Source organism: Ambystoma mexicanum, chromosome 8 (genome assembly GCF_040938575.1).
Source record: "Ambystoma mexicanum isolate Mex_15411 chromosome 8, UKY_AmexF1_1, whole genome shotgun sequence".
Taxonomy (NCBI): domain Eukaryota; kingdom Metazoa; phylum Chordata; class Amphibia; order Caudata; family Ambystomatidae; genus Ambystoma; species Ambystoma mexicanum.
Genome location: NC_090929.1, coordinates 1302169056 through 1302186605, shown reverse-complemented (window position 1 = coordinate 1302186605; position 17550 = coordinate 1302169056). Strand labels below are relative to the sequence as shown.

At 45.5% G+C, this 17550-nt stretch overlaps 1 protein-coding gene across 2 annotated transcripts in view; it reads left to right on the top strand.

The window, feature by feature from the left end:
* The window catches only part of INPP5A (inositol polyphosphate-5-phosphatase A), a 3154590-nt gene that overhangs the window by 171422 nt on the left and 2965618 nt on the right, over positions 1-17550 (top strand). The gene's annotated exons all lie outside the window — the stretch shown is intronic.

Below are 17550 nucleotides of genomic sequence, written 5' to 3'. Positions count from 1 at the left end.
TGTTTGTCCCTTGTGTTTATTGCCACTTTCTTTGTGAGTCGAAGTATGTATGACCAGTCTTCATCAGGTATTGTAATGTTCAGAGCTCTCTCCCACCTTGTTCGAGCTTTTGAGCAGCGTGTGAGTTTTTCAGTTAACAGGGCTTTATAGATGTTCGTCACCAGGCGGCCATCACCTTGGGCCTGTGTCACTCCGTGGAGCAGTGGCCATGTCGGGGGTTGGAGTGGGAATGTAGCAATGTTTGTTTGCATGGCGTGTCGGGTTCGGTAGTACATGAAGACATTCGGGGCGTTGTCGCTTCCTTTGTTGCGGGCTTCCTGGATCGACAGGAATGTGCCGTTTGGAAACAGATCTCCCAATGAGTGGATTTGCAATTTCTTGGTCCATAGCTGGAACACTTTTTCTGATGTTATAGGTATCCCTGGAATGTTTCTTACCGGAAGGAGGGGAAGAGTATCTGGTCTGGATTCCATATCGTGTGCATCGTGACCATTGTGTTCATCAGTGTTTGAAGGTGTCGGTGGTTCGTTGAATATGACTGCACGAAGTAGATAGGGTGTTGCTAGAGCTCTTTCGATTTGCACGTGTGGCCGTATGGAATGTGTTGCATACCAATGGCTCGGGAACTGCCCAGTAGTAGCCCTCTATATCGGGTAAAGCCAGTCCGCCTTGCGTTATGGGCAGGATCATAATGCTGTGCGCTACTCGGGCAACCCTGCCCGCCCAGACTAGGTTGAGAAGGATGGACTTGATTCATTGTAAGAATTTTTGTGTGAGTAGTAGAGGAATATCTGTGAAGAGATAGAGTAGTTTGGGGAGAATCACCATTTTCGCTAGGGACACTCTGCCCCAAAGTGTGAGGGGAAGCGTTTTCCATCTGTTCACTTTAGCTTGGATAGTGTCGAGTGTTGTCTCGTAGTTGTCTCGCATGATGTCAGTGCTGGATCTGGACATAAGAATCCCTAGATATCGGACCTTCGAGTGTTGCCAGTGGAAGCCAAAGTCGTCCTGGAATTCTTTGGTTGATTCTGTGAGAGGGAAGATTATCGATTTTGAATTATTGATTTTTAGACCTGAGAAGTTGCCGAATTTGAGAACTGCTCGCATCACTGGGTTCAGGTTGTCGCGTGGGTCGCGAAGGAAGAGTGCTATGTCATCGGCATATGGTGAAACCACCAATTTGTCCGGGCCGAAGGCGAGACCTCTGTCCAGGTGATAAAGCCTTAGGTCGGACGCTATGGGTTCCATGACCAGGGCGAAGAGCAATGCTGACAGTGGGCAGCCCTGTTTGGTCCCTCTGCGTAGGAGGATTTCCGAGGATCTTTTGTTTCCAAGTTTAATTTTAGATGTTGGGTGTTTGTAGAGGAGGCCTATCATTTGGATAAATCATTTGCCGAGGCCCATTCGTTCTAATATTGCAAATAGAAAGGGCCATTCCACAGAGTCGTAAGCTTTCTCGGCGTCGAGAAGCACAGCTACCGCTTGGTTTTCTGGGTTAAGGGCCTCCATTGCTCCGAACATTCTTCTGAGGCCGAATGATGTGTTTCTGCCTGGAACAAATCCAGCTTCGTCCGCCAGCACCATTGCGGGCATGAGTGGCATCAACCTTCTAGTCAGAATTTTTGCAAAGATTTTGTTATCAAAGTTTATTAACGATATGGGCCTGTAGGAGGCGCAATCTTCCTTGGGTTTACCTGGTGTGTGTAGGAGAATATTTGCCATGTAGAGTGTTAGTGGTAGCTGGTCTTTTGCTATGGCTTCTTCGTAGACCTGGAGTAGGAGCGGGGCTAGGATATCCGTGAAGAATTTGTAAATGTTAGGCCGTCAGGTCCTGGGGCTTTGGTGCTCGGTAGTTCCTTGATGACTTCTAGGATCTCTTCCATGGTGATGGGTGCATTCAACGGCTCACGTAACTCGGCACTCGTCCAATATAGTTCGGTTGTGTTTAGGTATTGTGTTATTTTGGTAGCATCCCTGGAATAATTGGAGTTATATAGATTTTGGTAAAATTTACGACTGTCGTGGGTTTTCGTTCTGCGGAGATCAGTCTTGCAAGTAATGCACCGGGTCGTTGACCTTCACCGTACTGGTGACTTGCTAGGAATTTGGCTTCTCCTTCTGCTAGTGTTTTGAATGTTTCAAGTTCTCTCTTAAGTGCAGCTAGCGAGCTTGAAGTGTTTGTAACTGTTGCTGCTTGTTCACGTGTTTTGAGGCGAGCTTCGCATGTGTTTAATTCTTTCTTCAACCTCCTTAGGATTCCATTTTCTTTTGCTAGGCACATCCCTCTAATGAAACATTTCAGTGTCTCCCAGAGTGTTCCCGGCGATGTTACCGTGCCTTGGTTTATCTCTAGAAATGTGCTCCGTTCAGAACGCAGTTCATTGCAAAGATTTGATCTTGAAGGGCTCTGGGCTTGAATCTCCATTGGGGTCTGGTGAAGTCGCTCCGAGATGTTGTGCACACTAAGGTGACCGCTGAATGATCTGAGATGGACCTGGGGAGAATTTGGCATTCACCCCATTGAAGTGTACTATGAGCCGACACAAAGATGTAATCGAGTCTCAAGCTGGATTTGTGTACCCAGGAGTAAAAGGTGAATTCCTGAGAGTCACAGTGTTTGCTTCTCCATGTGTCAATGAGATCATGTGCTTTGCATATTTCGGTTATTTGTAGACTCGCCTTGGAGCGTGGGGCAGTTGTCTTGTGTGATTTGTATATGCGTGGATCGAGTGGGGTATTTAGATCGCCACCCAATATTATTGTGGCTTCCCTGTTTGATTCAATGTGGTTCTAGACCCAGTCGAAGTTCTTGGAGCCATCTATGTTGGGGCCATAGAAGTTGATCATGATTATTTCTTCCCTGTCTATGGTTCCGTGGACGAGCAGTGTTCTTACTTCGGAGTCCTTCTGGGTCTGGATTAGTTTCAAATTTGTTGTTTTATTAATAAAAATGGCGAGTCCTCTTGCGTATGATGAGAACGAGGCGAAGTATCTGTGGCAACCCCATGTTTTTGCCAGTGGTTTTCTGAGTTAGGTCGTAAGTGCGTCTCTTGGATAAGGGCCACATCGACGTTATGACGACGGAGGTAGTGTAACAACTTCCTTGTTTTGGAAGGCTGGTTGCCCCTTTTAATGTTCCATGTGGCTAGTTTGAATTTGCTTAGTGTTGCTACGTCGTTGCTGCTACTTTGTTTCTGTTTGTTGTTTTTGGGTGCTTAAAGCGGCTTTTCTTGAGTGCTTGTCGTTCCGAAAAAGATTTTCATGTATTCGAAGTGGAGTCATTGGTCCCGGTCGGGATCGGCTGGGGCCGGTTTTGGCCCTGGTCGGTGCACGTCTCAAACTGCTGACTTGTTTCTTCTGGGAACTCTTCCCCCAACTTGAGTCCCAACTTCCCTTTTCCCCTCCCTGTCGGGCAACCCCCAACCCGCCTGAAGATAATTTAATGAACAGTGCTGTGCTCGGGGCGCTGGTTCCCTCCAAGGAACACCTATCCCGAGGTGTATATAACAGACTTTTGCTCATGTTGTGATCCCCCAAGTCGAGCTGGATGTGGAGCTTTTTTCAGGGCGGGTCGCTCCCTTTCCTCTCTCTCCTTCGTGGTCTAGGCATTGGTAATGGGCGGCATCCAATATTGTCTAGAAAGGTGTTGGCTTCCTCTGGTGATGTGAAGAATTGTGTTTTTTCAGCATGGAGGATGCATAATTTGGCTGGAGACAGCATTGAATATTGGATTTGTTCCTCTCGGAGGAGGCGCTTAACTCCACCGAAGGCTCTGCGGGATGCTTGCACCGCCGGTGAGAAATCAGGGAAAATGTGGACTTTGTCGCCATCGTATTGAATGTCACCCTTGTCCCTGGCTAGCCTGAGTATTAGGTCGCGGTCTCTGAAGTTCAGCAGTTTGGCGATGATAGGGCGAGGTGCTGTTCCCGGGATTGGGCGATTGGTTGGAATCCTGTGAGCCCTTTCAACTACGAATAGAGGTGAGAAGGTGGTTGCTCAGAAGATTTCTTTGCAAAGTTGTTCCACAAAGTCTTCCATTTTCGCAGGATTTTGTTGCTCTCTGATCCCTACCAGCCTAATGTTGTTGCGGCGGCTGCGCCCTTCTAAGTCTGTTTTTGGTGACGATTTCTTTTACTTGGCGCTCTAGTGATGTCACTTTGGAGGACAGGGATGTGACGTTGTCTTCAAGATCGGAGACCCTCTGTTCTACGGTGTCTAGCCTTTCGCCATGTTTATCAAGGCGGTGTTGTGTTTGGTCCACTTTGGATGAGAGGGTGTCGATTTTGGCGTCTAGGTTGCCTATGCCTGTTTTGAGTTCGAGCAGTATTTCTCGTATGTCGAGAGGTTGGGGGGGTGTTGATTCGGTTTCCTGTTCCATGCTTGGTGTTGGCGCTATTTCTCGATTCGTCTGCTTGGGAGTTTTGGCTATGACCCGGTTTCGAACATTAATTTTTGCTGCGATTTGTCCATTTTGCCCATGCTGGTGTGGTTTCTTTACTTTGCTGGTTCGGATGAGCGTGTGCTGTTTGAAGTTACGCCACTGGTTGTCGAGGGCACACTCGACAATCCTGGGGGTGCTACTGGTTTTATGCATTCTGATTCCGGCAGAAGATTGAGTGGGCGGCTAGAGTGATATCTATGTAGGGCAGTGGTTGTCGAGCCCCGCTGTTGGGTCTCAGAATATCAACAGGAGCTTTCCTCGTGGCTGCCGCTGCCGGGTTGGTCACTGGAGCCTTCGAGGAGTTATCGCAGCGTTGGTGGGGCTTGTCGTTGCCAATACTAGAGTCCATTTCCCCCCGCTACTTTGTGAGTGTGCGGGAGTTGAAGGCTGTTCCTCTATCGGGTAGGCCGCTGAGCGTGTTTGGGCAGCGGTACGGGCCCAAGCGGTGAATCCTCGCTCTGTGCTGTGCCCTTTGTAGCACGCCGTGGGCTTTAATGTTCTTCCTCAGCTGGGCCAGAAGGGCCTGGCTGGAGTAGCCACGTGGGCCTCTCATCTGCTCACCGCACGGGTTGACTGGCAGAGATCTATGATGTTGGCGGAACGTTTGCTGGAGGTGGAGCTGGGGCTGTTGGGGCTGCTGGGGCTGTTGGGATTTTGAGGAGTCGGAGGCTTGTGGATCGTTACGGGCTCCATCGAATCTCACCCCTACGGGGTCAGAGGGGCAGGGCAGGGCTGGGCGGGGTGGACGCGGTCAGGGCGCGATTCTCCTACCTGGCGTCGGCGGTGTGTCCGGGCTCCTTCCCTCTCCGCCTCGGCTGTGTCTGGAGGGCCCCGTGGCCGGAGGCGCACGGCAGTGCCCAGCCCAACCGGAGGCCCGATGACGCAGGTGGGCCGGGCGGGTTCTCAGCCGCCTCTGCTATGCTAGGGCTGTGGATCTCCAGCCTGCCGCAGGCACCACCCCCAGGAGGCCCGGCCGCCGTTCTCTTTGCTCCGCAGCCTGCTCTTTGGTAGGGACCGGGGGCGGTCACTTGGGTGAGGATGTTGCCGGAGGATCGATCACCACGTTGCCGTAGTGCAGCGCTGTTGCAGCCTTTCTCCCGCCGACGCCGCGTTGACCAGGATGTTGGCGGATGGCATTGAAACTGGTACTCGCCAGACGCTTGTGTCTTGGGACACGGTATCGTGACCGATGGAGGGGGGGATTTGGGGGTGTATAAAGCTATTTTGCCAGGATCTTTCTTGGGATCAGTGCGGAGCTCTCTAGTGAGCTGCCATCTTGGACGGCTCTCTAGCGCCCTCTGAACTATTTTGTAAATAAACATTTGCTGAAGGCTTTCTCTGCAGAAAAATAGTTCCATTATGTCATGCTAATGGGATTTGTACCATGCACCATTTACATTTGCAAATTTCTCCTGTTAAAAACCTTGCATTGAGATCTCAACTTATTTCATAGGATATCATTCCAGTTAAGTTTCAGGAATTCCTTCCTATAATTTTACCAGTGGGTCTATCCAAATTTCACAATTGTAAGGGGATACAAATGATTATTGTCTGCAATTATCCAACAGTTTGCAGATCCAAAGAAAGGGTCGGGGACTAATGAGAGATGCCATTGCTTGGATCTCTGAAGTCTAGTCTGAACATTATGATAATGGTCTATGTCAAAGTGTACGCGGAACCATTTTGACCCTTTTTAAAGAAACCTGTTCCACCTTTGAAAATATATAAGACCAATGAAGGTATGTGGGCTTGCTATGTAAAGCAAAACAGTTGAGTTTAATTTGGAGATTAATACAAATGTACATGTTTCGACAATTCCCGAAGTAAAGGGACGTTTTGTGTCTGAGTATATTGCTGACATCGCACATTAACATCTCAAAATTAAAAAGTTATACAATTAAACAATCAGCCTTTGAATGGATCTGCATACATTACAAATTATATTTGAGTCTTTGTGACTCATTGTTATGTAATCAGTGTTCCTTTGTTTACTGATTTACACATAATAATTACGGGCACAATTGTGCATTTTTCTCTGCTTTATCTATCTTTGAACGTCTTCATGATTATGTAGCTAGGATTATCAATAGTTAGATGGAGGTTACAAGGTGTGATGACACACCTGGACCTGTGTGCGCTTTCATTTCATGTTGCTAGTGCAGACGTCAAATAGGTCTATGGTTGGTTACAAGGACCAGTAACATAAAAACGTCTTAAACAAGGTTACCATATGTGTTCTGCCATGCTTTTCAGTTTTAACCAAATAGTGCTATTACACTACACTACACAAAGATACTGCCGATTCAGTAACTTTGTGACTATGGACTTCTTTAAGCAAGAGATCTCCAATGGTTTAGCCAATATAGTATGAATTGTGTGATGGATAGTAAACCCAATCATGTAAGCAATGTAAGATCAATAAGAGCATCCTTTAGTGACTTCCATCAAAGCAATTACTTGACTTGGACTCTCTTCATTCCCCCTTTGCTTGCAGGTTGATTTTATCATTATAATTGGTTATTTATAACGTGCATAATACCCAGAGGTTTTGAACCAGGGATCTAACCTGCTTTGCTGCATGCCATCTTGCTGCCAAGGCGAGCGTGTTGCTCCTGAGCTATCCTCCCGAGACTCAATTGATGCTGATATACGAAGATTCGTTGCTTTATGTTGTCCATCCAAGGTAGCAGTCAAGCATATACCCTGAACATTATCTTCGTAGAGTCTTTTTGAATGGGTTAATATTTCCATCTAGCCTCTCCCTTTGTTCAACAAGAACACATTTCTCAGTATGTGCAGTCTCACAAAAATGCTAGAAAAACAACATCATGCATCATGCAATTTGAGATAATGTCGGGAAAGTAATTTGCACTGACAGGCACAATTGGATCTCTATTTGTTTCCCTCCTGTAATGTATAATTCAATGTTTGGGGTACATTTTTCTGTATACAGTTTATCTTTTGTTCTAATCGGACATGAATTCCATTGAAAATGGTTCGGAAAGGTAGGATCTAGAGAATGGTCATTTTCGCAGCACACCCTAGGCAAACAGTCCACATTTTCAATATTGTGTCAGATCTGGTGTAAAATAAAGCAAAGACAATATATTGTCACTGTTCTACATTCTGTTGCATATATTTTGTTGATAAATGATGCTTGTTGGTTTTATTTTTATTTCCCATGTCCTAATGCTAGAGACAGGCTTGTTGAATTCTCCTGAGAGATGCTCCAGTGGATGTTGGGAAAGATTCTACTGTAGTGGGCTGTTTCTTTATCTGATCAAAGCCTTCAGATACTTTGCTCTGATGTATGTGACACATCCATGTTCAGTAATCTGAACTAATTCTGCGTGCACTACTATCTAGGGGACGTTAGACCCATGTGCAAGATTGCACCTGAATAACACTTTATATTTCTTACAATTCTCTGGTTTATGGATTTTCCAATTACTATTTTTTTTTTTACTCCAGAATGCTCAATTTATGTGTCTGCATCATAAAACAATAACAAGAACTAGCTGCATCTTGTGCATGCCATCCAAATAGATTATTTTTTAAATCATATGAATCACCAGTAAAACAAACCACATCGGAAGGCAAACCTTCTCTCTCTCTCACTGTGTTAACTATATTGGTCTATATTCTCTAAACTTTGAAATAATTAACATGTGCAAAGAAGCTAACACAACTGATGCAATTCAATTGACATCAGTTCTATTTAAGTTTTCCAGAGTAACTGTCTTGAATATTTTCATCTGAATGGTGCTCTTTGTCAACAAATTTGCTGACAGTCTGGACTCTCTGGATCTCCATGGTTATCTCTGCAATGATTTCCAGGTCTCTCTCCTCTATCTTTCACTGCACTAGCACCAGGTGACCTCCAGGCCTCAGAACCCCTCAAGCAACCAGTCTCTCTACCATCATATTTCCACATGGCTCTCCCAAAACTAAGGTCAGACTGCTCGGGGTCATTTAAGTGCTGCACCTCGGTACCATCACTCCTCGTTTTCATCAGCAACAAAAGCTTGTTTTGTGTTCATATTAAAAGCGACTGTAATAAAAGTTGAAGGTTGCGCGTGTGCCGATAAAACACATAATGGAAAAGACAATTGCTGAATTGTGATGAAAGTATACAAAGTAACAGAGTGGTCCATTAGTCTCTGTGAAATGTTTGAAGTTGTGATGAAACGGGAAACCAAGTTGAGAAAGTAACCACAATCCTGAACTAGACTTAATTAAATGAAAAGCAAAGTATATGCACTTTGACTACGCCAACAGGGCAAAGTATATGAACATTTAAAGATGCCAAGTGGGCAAAGTAAAGAAATAATCATTCCAAGAAACAATAAGTACCAATAAGCATTGGTGTTATGAGTTGATGAAGATGTGAAATTGTTTGAAAAGAGAAAGGAAGTGGTCATGCAGAGGTCTAGATAAAATCCTTGAAGTTTTGAAAGCCTTTGACAGTTAAAAGCTGGATAAAACAAAACATGGGGGAGGGAATCCCACAAAGAGAATAGAGGGTTTGAGGCTGACAGAGGGAGACCCATGTGAGAAGGAAATTACAAAAGTATGTGTAAAGAAAGATAGGCTCGAGCCCGGCGAAAGGAAGCCTGTGTTGAATTGTGGTACAGTGAAAGTCACGATTAGAACTGTGCATTTGTTGCAAGGCAGATGAAGCCTAAAGAACATATTGAACTGTCAAATTTTGAAGCCCAAGCCTGAAATGTTGAATTGTACCAGTAAGCCAAAGTGTGAAAGAATGATGGAACTGTACCATCCACCTACCCTTTTAAACTCTCGAGACCCCATACTTCTGAACGTGGGGAAGGGTGTTGTTCCCTAAACCATTCTGACATTTCTTTTTAGACACTATTTTTTCCTTTTTTGTATCCCCTATACACATTTGTCATTTTAGAAGGAGGCAAGGTATTATTTTTAGTATAGGCCTTTATATTATGACTAGACTGACTTGGATGTGTTTATTTGTTTAATGGTTAATACTACACCTATTCTAGAGTTAGGGCCAGTTAGGAATTCTCCCAATCTCACCAACATACAAAATAAAAGTTTTGAAACTTATATCTATTGTGTCTGTGCCTGCTGTTGATACCATGGCATCCTTGCACTACCCATCTCCCAGACAGCACAGACACTCAACGCCCATACTGCTGCTGTTAGGGACATTGTGAAACACCATTTAGGCAGAACACAAGACTAACAGAAGGAACTACGTGATAAGCAAGCTGTAACCCGATCCTTCACCATGCATAAATCCATCTTAGTTCTTCTCCTGTGTAGGTATCATGAAGGAGGACACAGACAACAGATTCCATCTTGAAAATAATCAACTTTATTAACTTAGATATCAGGATGGAGAAAAGCCTAACTTGCCCTATGCTAAATTGGGAGTTTCCTACCTAAAAAATTCTAATGGAAGTCTGAGTCAAAGAGTCCAACTTGGGAATCTGTCTGTGTCCGAAATCTATGCTTGCCCTCACAACTATAGCCATACAATGTGTAGGGATGTCAGCAACCTAAAGGAAAACCAGTGTTTAACACAAAGTGCTGAGCTTCTTCCAGCTCGCAGCTTTCTTCAGTTCCCCTACCCAAGTATAAAACAGTTCAACAAAGTAAAGTCTCAAAGTTCCCTTTATTAAAATTAGAAAGCAATAAGTATTTTCAGATCTCGGGATCTCGTTGTCATGCCTGCGCCATGGGCACATCCATTTACGCTCAATTTGGACTATATGTTTATCATTTATTTACAACAGACTCTTGGATCTATCTATATTTACTTTGGAAACTTTATTTCCCATTTGCGAGACTTTGCTGCTTAATTATTATTTCCAACAAACTACGCATACCATAATGCACCTGGCTACAAGCATTGATTCCTGGCTGTTCCTATTGGTTATCAATGGAACTACACCCCCAGAAGCCCTAGAGGCTTGCCCTGCTTCCACCAGCCCAGGAACAGAAAGGGAGGTGGCCGATTGCATGCAGGTGTGTTTAGCCAGGTGCAACCAATTAGCCTGCCTCTGTGCTGGGCTAGGCAGTATAAAGGCTGCTGCCTGCAGTGGCTCAGCCTCTTGCATCTGAGAGTTCTTCCTCCACCTTTTGCATCTTCCTACGGATCTTGTATGCTGCTTACCTTCACTCCTGCTTGGACCCTGCCTTGTTGCTTGCTCCACCCTGCTGCCTCCAGCCATAGCCTTCCAGGCTCCCTGCCTCACAGCCCTGCTCCTCTGGGCTCTCCACACTGCAGCTGATCACGCTCTGCTGCCTTCCAGTCTCCGCCCTTGCCCTGCCGGGCTCTCCACATTGCAGCGGATCACGCTCTGCTGCCTTCCAGCCTTCGCCCTTGCCCTGCCGGGCTCTCCACACTGCAGCGGATCACGCTCTGCTGCCTTCCAGCCTTCGCCCTTGCCCTGCCGGGCTCTCCACACTGCAGCGGATCACGCTCTGCTGCCTTCCAGCCTTCGCCCCTGCCCTGCCGGGCTCTCCACATTGCAGCCGATCACGCTCTGCTGCCTTCCAGCCTCCGCCCTTGCCCTGCGTACCCTCTACATTGCAGCTGATCACGCTCTGCTGCTTTCCTGCCTCAGTCCTTGTCCTCTGGGCGCCCTGCCCTGCAGCCTGCCTCACTCCGGCTGCCTTCAGCCCTTGTCTTCTGGGCTCCCCTGCTCTGCAGCCTGCCTCACTCCGGCTGCCTTAGCCCTTGTCCTCTGGGGCTCCCTGCTCTGCAGCCTACCTCTCTCTGGCTACCTACAGCCCTTGTCCTCAGGGCCTTCCTACTTTGCAGCTTATCACGCTCCGCTGCCTACTACCTACCTTTTCCGCTGGGTTCTCGGCCTAGCAGCTCTCTACAGTCCTCTGCTACCTTCTACGTTCAGTGGCCCTGTCCCTCAGGGTTCACTCCTTTCTGCCCGGCCCTTACGGGATCCTTGCCATGCAGTCTGCTTTACTCTGCTGCCCTAAGCCCTTTTCCTCTGGGCGTTCTACCTTACAGTCCTACCCCTGTGGGCTTACTGATTGCTTTCCTGCTCCTCTGAGCTCTCAACCTTGCTCCTTACTGTCCTCTGCTATCATATCCTGTTACACGACTTTCCTTTCATTTCCTTCTGCTAGTTTGCTATCACCTCCTTTACTGGATTTGTCTGTAGTATCTTCTCTTGTACTGTTTGTAGACCCTTTTGTACAGAGCTTGTCTGTTGGTTCCCATCAGTCAACCTCTGCCCCTTCCCTTGTCCTGTTTCTACATTACAGACACCCAGAGCTGCTGTTCCAAGTCAGGAGCAATCAGCGTGGGCCTCTGTTATAGCAAACTGTGCAGAAGGCTAGAGTATTTCCAAGGTTCGTGGAATACTCTTTTCCTATATCTGCATACACCCCAAGAGGGTATTCATTCTGTATCTTTTCCCTTGCTACTCTTGCCTACTCTTCGTTCTCTTTCCTTTCTGCTGTGTGTGCTCTTATCTGTCCACTTTATTTGGCACAACCACCCAAACCCTTTCTGGGTGTCCTGTGCCACTCTTAATAGAGTGCCATCCTTGACACTCGTTCCCCAAGTTAGGAATCTGGGTGCCCTTTCCCAAGTTCCAAGTCATATAGTTCAGTCAGCCTTGAAGTGAATTATTCCATGTCAGAACTCGGGGTTCCCTTTCCCGAGATCAAAGTGACACACTTCAAAATTAAGCACACAAGTTTCTGGTATTCCACAGTTTAGTTATGTGGTCAAATACACAGCTTGGATGATTTTATAGCTTTCACACATTTAAAAAAAAGGTCAGTGGTCTTTACAAATCACATTATATTTCAGCATACTGTGGTTGGTTTGGAATTATGTTCATTTTAGCACTTCATTGTATGATCGTTTGTCTGGATTTTAAACTTCCTCTCCTCTTAGTGACTTTCATCTGGTTAGTAATAAGGTTTTAATTCAATTTGATATTCAATAACTTTCCCCCTTCCTTTTGTTATCCAATAATTGTTTGTTTCACATTAACTAAAAAGTTCACATTTTGGACACCTTTGAAAACTTGTTTCTTGCCACACGTGAATATTTCCCTTTGTTTAATAATTCACAAATATAAGTGTTCGTTTCACTTTAATTAGTTTGTTCAGCATTCTGAGACTTTAAAAACGTGTGCTTTATCACACACGGCTTTTCCAATGCAAAGTATGTCCTTTAGTTAAGTAATTGACAATTATATTTGTGTGTTTCCTTTTAATAAGACATTCAATGTTCTGGACCTTCGAAAATCTGTGCTTTGCCACACGTGACCACTACAATACAAAGTATTTCCTTTAGTTAAGAATTTAGTTAAGTAATTGACAAGTATGTTTGTTTGTTTCCCTTTAATGAGCTATTCAATATTTGGAGACCATCGAAAACTTGTATCTCTCTACACGCGAACACACTGCAACAAAGTATTTCAAGAAACATTCAGGTTCACACACGTGCACCAGGTTTCTCTATTTCCAGAAACTCACTGGCCTTCTCTCTCCAGTGTTGGGGCTCTGGTTTCTGCCCCTCAGACATTCTTGAGGTGGTCCTCCACCACAGGGGAATGATCACGTTGATTTGAAAGGAAAGGGGCATCCTCAAAGCTCGGCCTCCTTCACCTTTGCCACTCTGCTCAAGGGAGTCCTCACTCACACGCCAGGTTGGAGGGTCCTCTGCTTCCTGCACCAGCCTACTTGTCCTTCTTCTGTCATTCCTCTTTCCTAATGGGTTGGGTTCCATTTATACTCCTGCAGTCCTGTAATAGGCTGCAGGTGTGGATGATTGTTCAGCATTGCCTGACCACAAATAAAGGGACATGCCTGACCTTCACTACTCTTCTTTGTCCCCATACTAGAGTGGTAAAATAACATAGTCTTCATTGCTCTTAGTTGCCTCTTCGTCCCAGTATTGTCATTTTTCAAGGGTGGCGAAATAGGGGGAGCTAACTTGTAATAGCCCATAAAGGTTGGGGCAAGGCTGGGTTGGTTGTCAGTAGGAAAAGGGGGATTCCATGTCTCGCTCTAGGATACCCTACTGTTATTCCCCAAGGACCCACCACCCAGGTGATCCTCCCTCACTTCCCATCCCCAGGGTCAGGATCCAATAGCAATGGACAATTAAAACCCAACCATTCACCTCCCTCCCAACAAGAAGACCTTCAGTATTGGTTAAGTGAGAGGTACCAGAAGTATTGCTTGGGTACAAGGGCGGCATGGTTTTGGGTATAGACTTGTATTGATTATGAAAGGTTGATCTATCCCTAAATCTATGAGGGGTTTCCCTGCCAATCAGGATGTCCAAAAGCAAAATCAGTCTGTCCCAGTAACATCCCCAAAACCTCCTTGTCCCTCACATTACACACTAACAAAATAGTGCAAGGATGATCTCCCTCTAAATAAAATAGTGTTATTCAAGGCAAATGTTTCAATATTTTAGGGGATTGCTCTTTTCCCCCTAAATATAACAAGGGGTTAAATGTCTTTCCAGTCTATTTGCATAAAAAACACAAAGGATTCTCCAAATGTAAAACATATTCCTCAGTCCTTTGTTTTCAACCTTTTGATTTGGGACAATCCAACAAATTGAGATTTTCTCTGGCTAGAGAAATAACTTCATTTTTCTAGACAACCTTCTTTCAGTATCCAAGTCAATCAAAATAAGCAGTCTCAAAAGGTCTTGATCGTATAACAGTTCCACAGTTCTATCAAGCGGAATGACTCTCTTCATGTCACTTTCCACAGTTTAAGACACAGTTTAAAAAAAAAAACACCAGGAGGGTTGACTCCTCGCCCTGTTTTCATTCAATTGTCAGCTCCAGGGGTTTACTTCTCAGGAAGATATGGGCCCTAGACCCCCTTCATTCTCAGTTCTGCAAATTGGGTGCGAGTCCCAGACTCACAATCTTCTTGCCTGTTTTTTCCTCTTCCCAAACGCAAGTACTTGGTTCACTCTCCTGCCAAGTCTCTCTCTCTTCCTTGGGTGCGAGTCCCAGACTCGCAATACACAACTTTGATTATTTTTTTCTCATTGGTTTCTGTCCCAGACTTCTCTCTACCCCAAGGTTTCAGACCGTTTTTATGTGGCTTCTGTCTCCACCCCTTGTCGCCCTGGACCTCCAGTACCATCTGGGGAACCTGCGTTCTATCTTCCAATAGGTACCAGTGTTTTCCCTGTAGTTTTTGCATCTTGGGCAGCTCCAGGCAGCTTTGGGGCTGTGTTGCCATCTGCAGCTGTCAACTCCAGGTTTGTGTTCCTTTGGCAGATTCCCCACCTTCCTAGAGGCCTCACCAGCGGTTGTGACAACTGAAGGTTCAGCACAACGGCCCGAGCAGTCCTTCTTGCTTGACAGGTTTCCTCCTTGGAGGCTTGTCTTATTGTTGCATACCAGCTATGTTTATTTTAAATCCCCACGCTGGTTTATGGCCATGGTTTGAGCTAATTGGATTTTCCCAAGAGCTAGACTGCTCACCTTTGCTTCTGCAAAGTGATAGCTGTACTCGTAGTATTCTTCATCCCAGTACATTTGCATCAGGTATATTAGTGGAATTGACTTTGCAATACAATACAATATAATATATTTACCCTGTCAGGGAAGAGGCGGGATGGATTAAGTGCAGCAGAAAAGCTTGCAGGATATATAGCTGGTATGTAAGCGTCTCCTGAAGATGGCCATCCCTAATTCCATAAGGGCTTTCCCATCCCAGGTGGTTTTCCCGCTGTGTACTACCACCAGGGGGATTATTGTACAGTTGACACACCTCCCTAGTCGCCTGGGAAAGGTCTGCCCTTAGAGAAGAGGAGACTGCATTCTCAGATTCGTCACTTAAGAACATTTCGAGAAGTCTTCTCCAAGCAGTCAGGTAGAGTAAACCATCGTTTTAATTTCAGTTGTACGCCAGCTGAGCAGACTGTAAACTTGAAGCCTTAGGCAAGGTGGAAAATCACGTTATATGTGATATTACTGAAGCAAATTTCAGAGTGGTATATTTTACTGCAACTAAAATACTGAAAGTACAGATTTTTTTTTTGTTGTCTTCATTTCGGCAAAAATGTCCAACCTCAAAAGATGTCTGTGGAAACAGCATTTGAATGTTTAAAGCAAATATTGTGTTGGGAACCTGTCTTGAAAATGCAGGACTTTAACAAAGAGCTCTATCCTCCAGATCAGTGCCATAAAGGTTGGGTTGGTGGCAGTACTGTCCCAAGAACATGATGGAAAGATGGAAAGAAACACCCCATATAGGTTGTTCCCTCGAGAACAAGCATATGCTACATTTGAATTAGAAGCCTTGGCCATATTGAACCTGCATTACTACCTGACAGAGAGAAGATGTCGCCTCATGTCAGACCACTCATCCCTAACCTGGATGAGTTCTCAGAAAGATTCCAGTGCCGGGGTCATGAGACGGTTTCTCGACCTCCAACCATTTTGTTTCTCTGTGGAACATTGGAAAAGGAAAGAACAAGGAAAAATGAACTTTTGTAAGCTACTTCCCCTCTTCACAACCATGAGGGTGCATCTCGATTAACAGGAGGGGTATGTAACAAATCTGGAGAATGTGTCCCTTCTTCCCACGGGAAAGCCACCCCCTTGCAGGGTAGGGAAGTTTGCCTGCTAAGCAAGACCCTCCCTAGGGTTCAGGGAAAGTGGGACCTCTCTTGGAGTGACTCCCCTGTAGAAGCCAAGGATTCCTTTTCCTACAAGGAACTCCCTATGAAGAATACACTGTCTGCATATATGGGAATAGAAGAGGCTGATGTTACTTTTGTTTTGCATCCAACAAATAGTGACATTGCTTTTACATCATTGGCTCAATGTAGTACTGGCATTCCCTTGAACTCAGCAACTGACGAAAAGCAACACGTCCCTTTGAAGTACAGCAGTGAGAATAAAGGAACAGAAAACCTTTGATGTACTGATGTCTGAAGGGGCGGGTCTGTACTGCACCACAGAGCCAGCAGTAGCGTGGAGAGATGCAAAGAGAAGGCAAAGGTGCCCGAAGGCAGTCACTGAGAAAGGTGCTACAGCCACAAAAGAGATGGAGTCAGAAGGACCCTCTTGCCTCTTAGCATGACCACACTGCAGCCGTGGTGGGTCTGGGACCTGGAGAACTACACACAGGCCAGGGGCAGAAGGGAGAAACAAATTCTCCACTTAGAAGGCGAGGAACATGGAGACATCCTCAGCAGACAGAAGCAGAGACGAAGGTGCTTGCATGCCGGCAACACCATGGGGAAGTGCGAGCGGCAACTTCAGCGATGGGACGCCATACAGTTGGAGCACATCCGAAGGCAGAGAAGGTACTAAGGTTGCACAGGGGAGAGGGAGGCGAGCATAATTAAACAGAGAAAAATAAACTGACTTGTAGGGTTATGGGATCCCTAGAAACCAGAGTATTGAATGCTGTTATAAAACACTGATACAACCAGAGGGGTTAAGGAAACTAGGAAGCCAAAGGCGCCTGGATAACCCTTAAGAAATAGGTGGCACTTGTAAAAACATAAGGAGAAAGTAGGGTTCACTCCACTTGTTCAAGATATAAAACCAATAGAGAGAAAGTGGCCAAGGTGGTGGAAAAGGAACAAGGAAAACCTTCCTTCATGTAATGAACTTGAGACTTTTAACTTGTACAGAAAACCACAAGCCTATTTAAAGAGGCTAACGGGAGAGCGGAGAACATTATTTTTCTGAACTATTGATTTGGCTTATTTTGTTGTTATTTCCATAATGCTAGGGCCAGATAGCAGTTAGGGTTGGATGGGGACTACTTTTGATTTTGACGAAGGGCGAGCACCATTAGTTTAGTTTTGTAGGGAGTGAAAATCCTTATTAGCCTTGAAAATGACAGCCTTGATTCCGTCTCCTCCTGTTTCGCCACAGAGGACAGCAGTGAATATGCATTCACACAGTCCAGTGTGCTCAGGTTCACTTGTGAATCCATGAACCTGTACAAGGCAGGTGTTTTCCCCCAGTTGTGTGATGGCAGAAAGATGAACAGCATGTGTGATTCAAACAATGTCTGTATGCTTTAAATCGAAGCAAGCAAAGGGGCCTTCACTTGGACTACCTGACAAGAGAATGGGGACATTACAGCCGGTG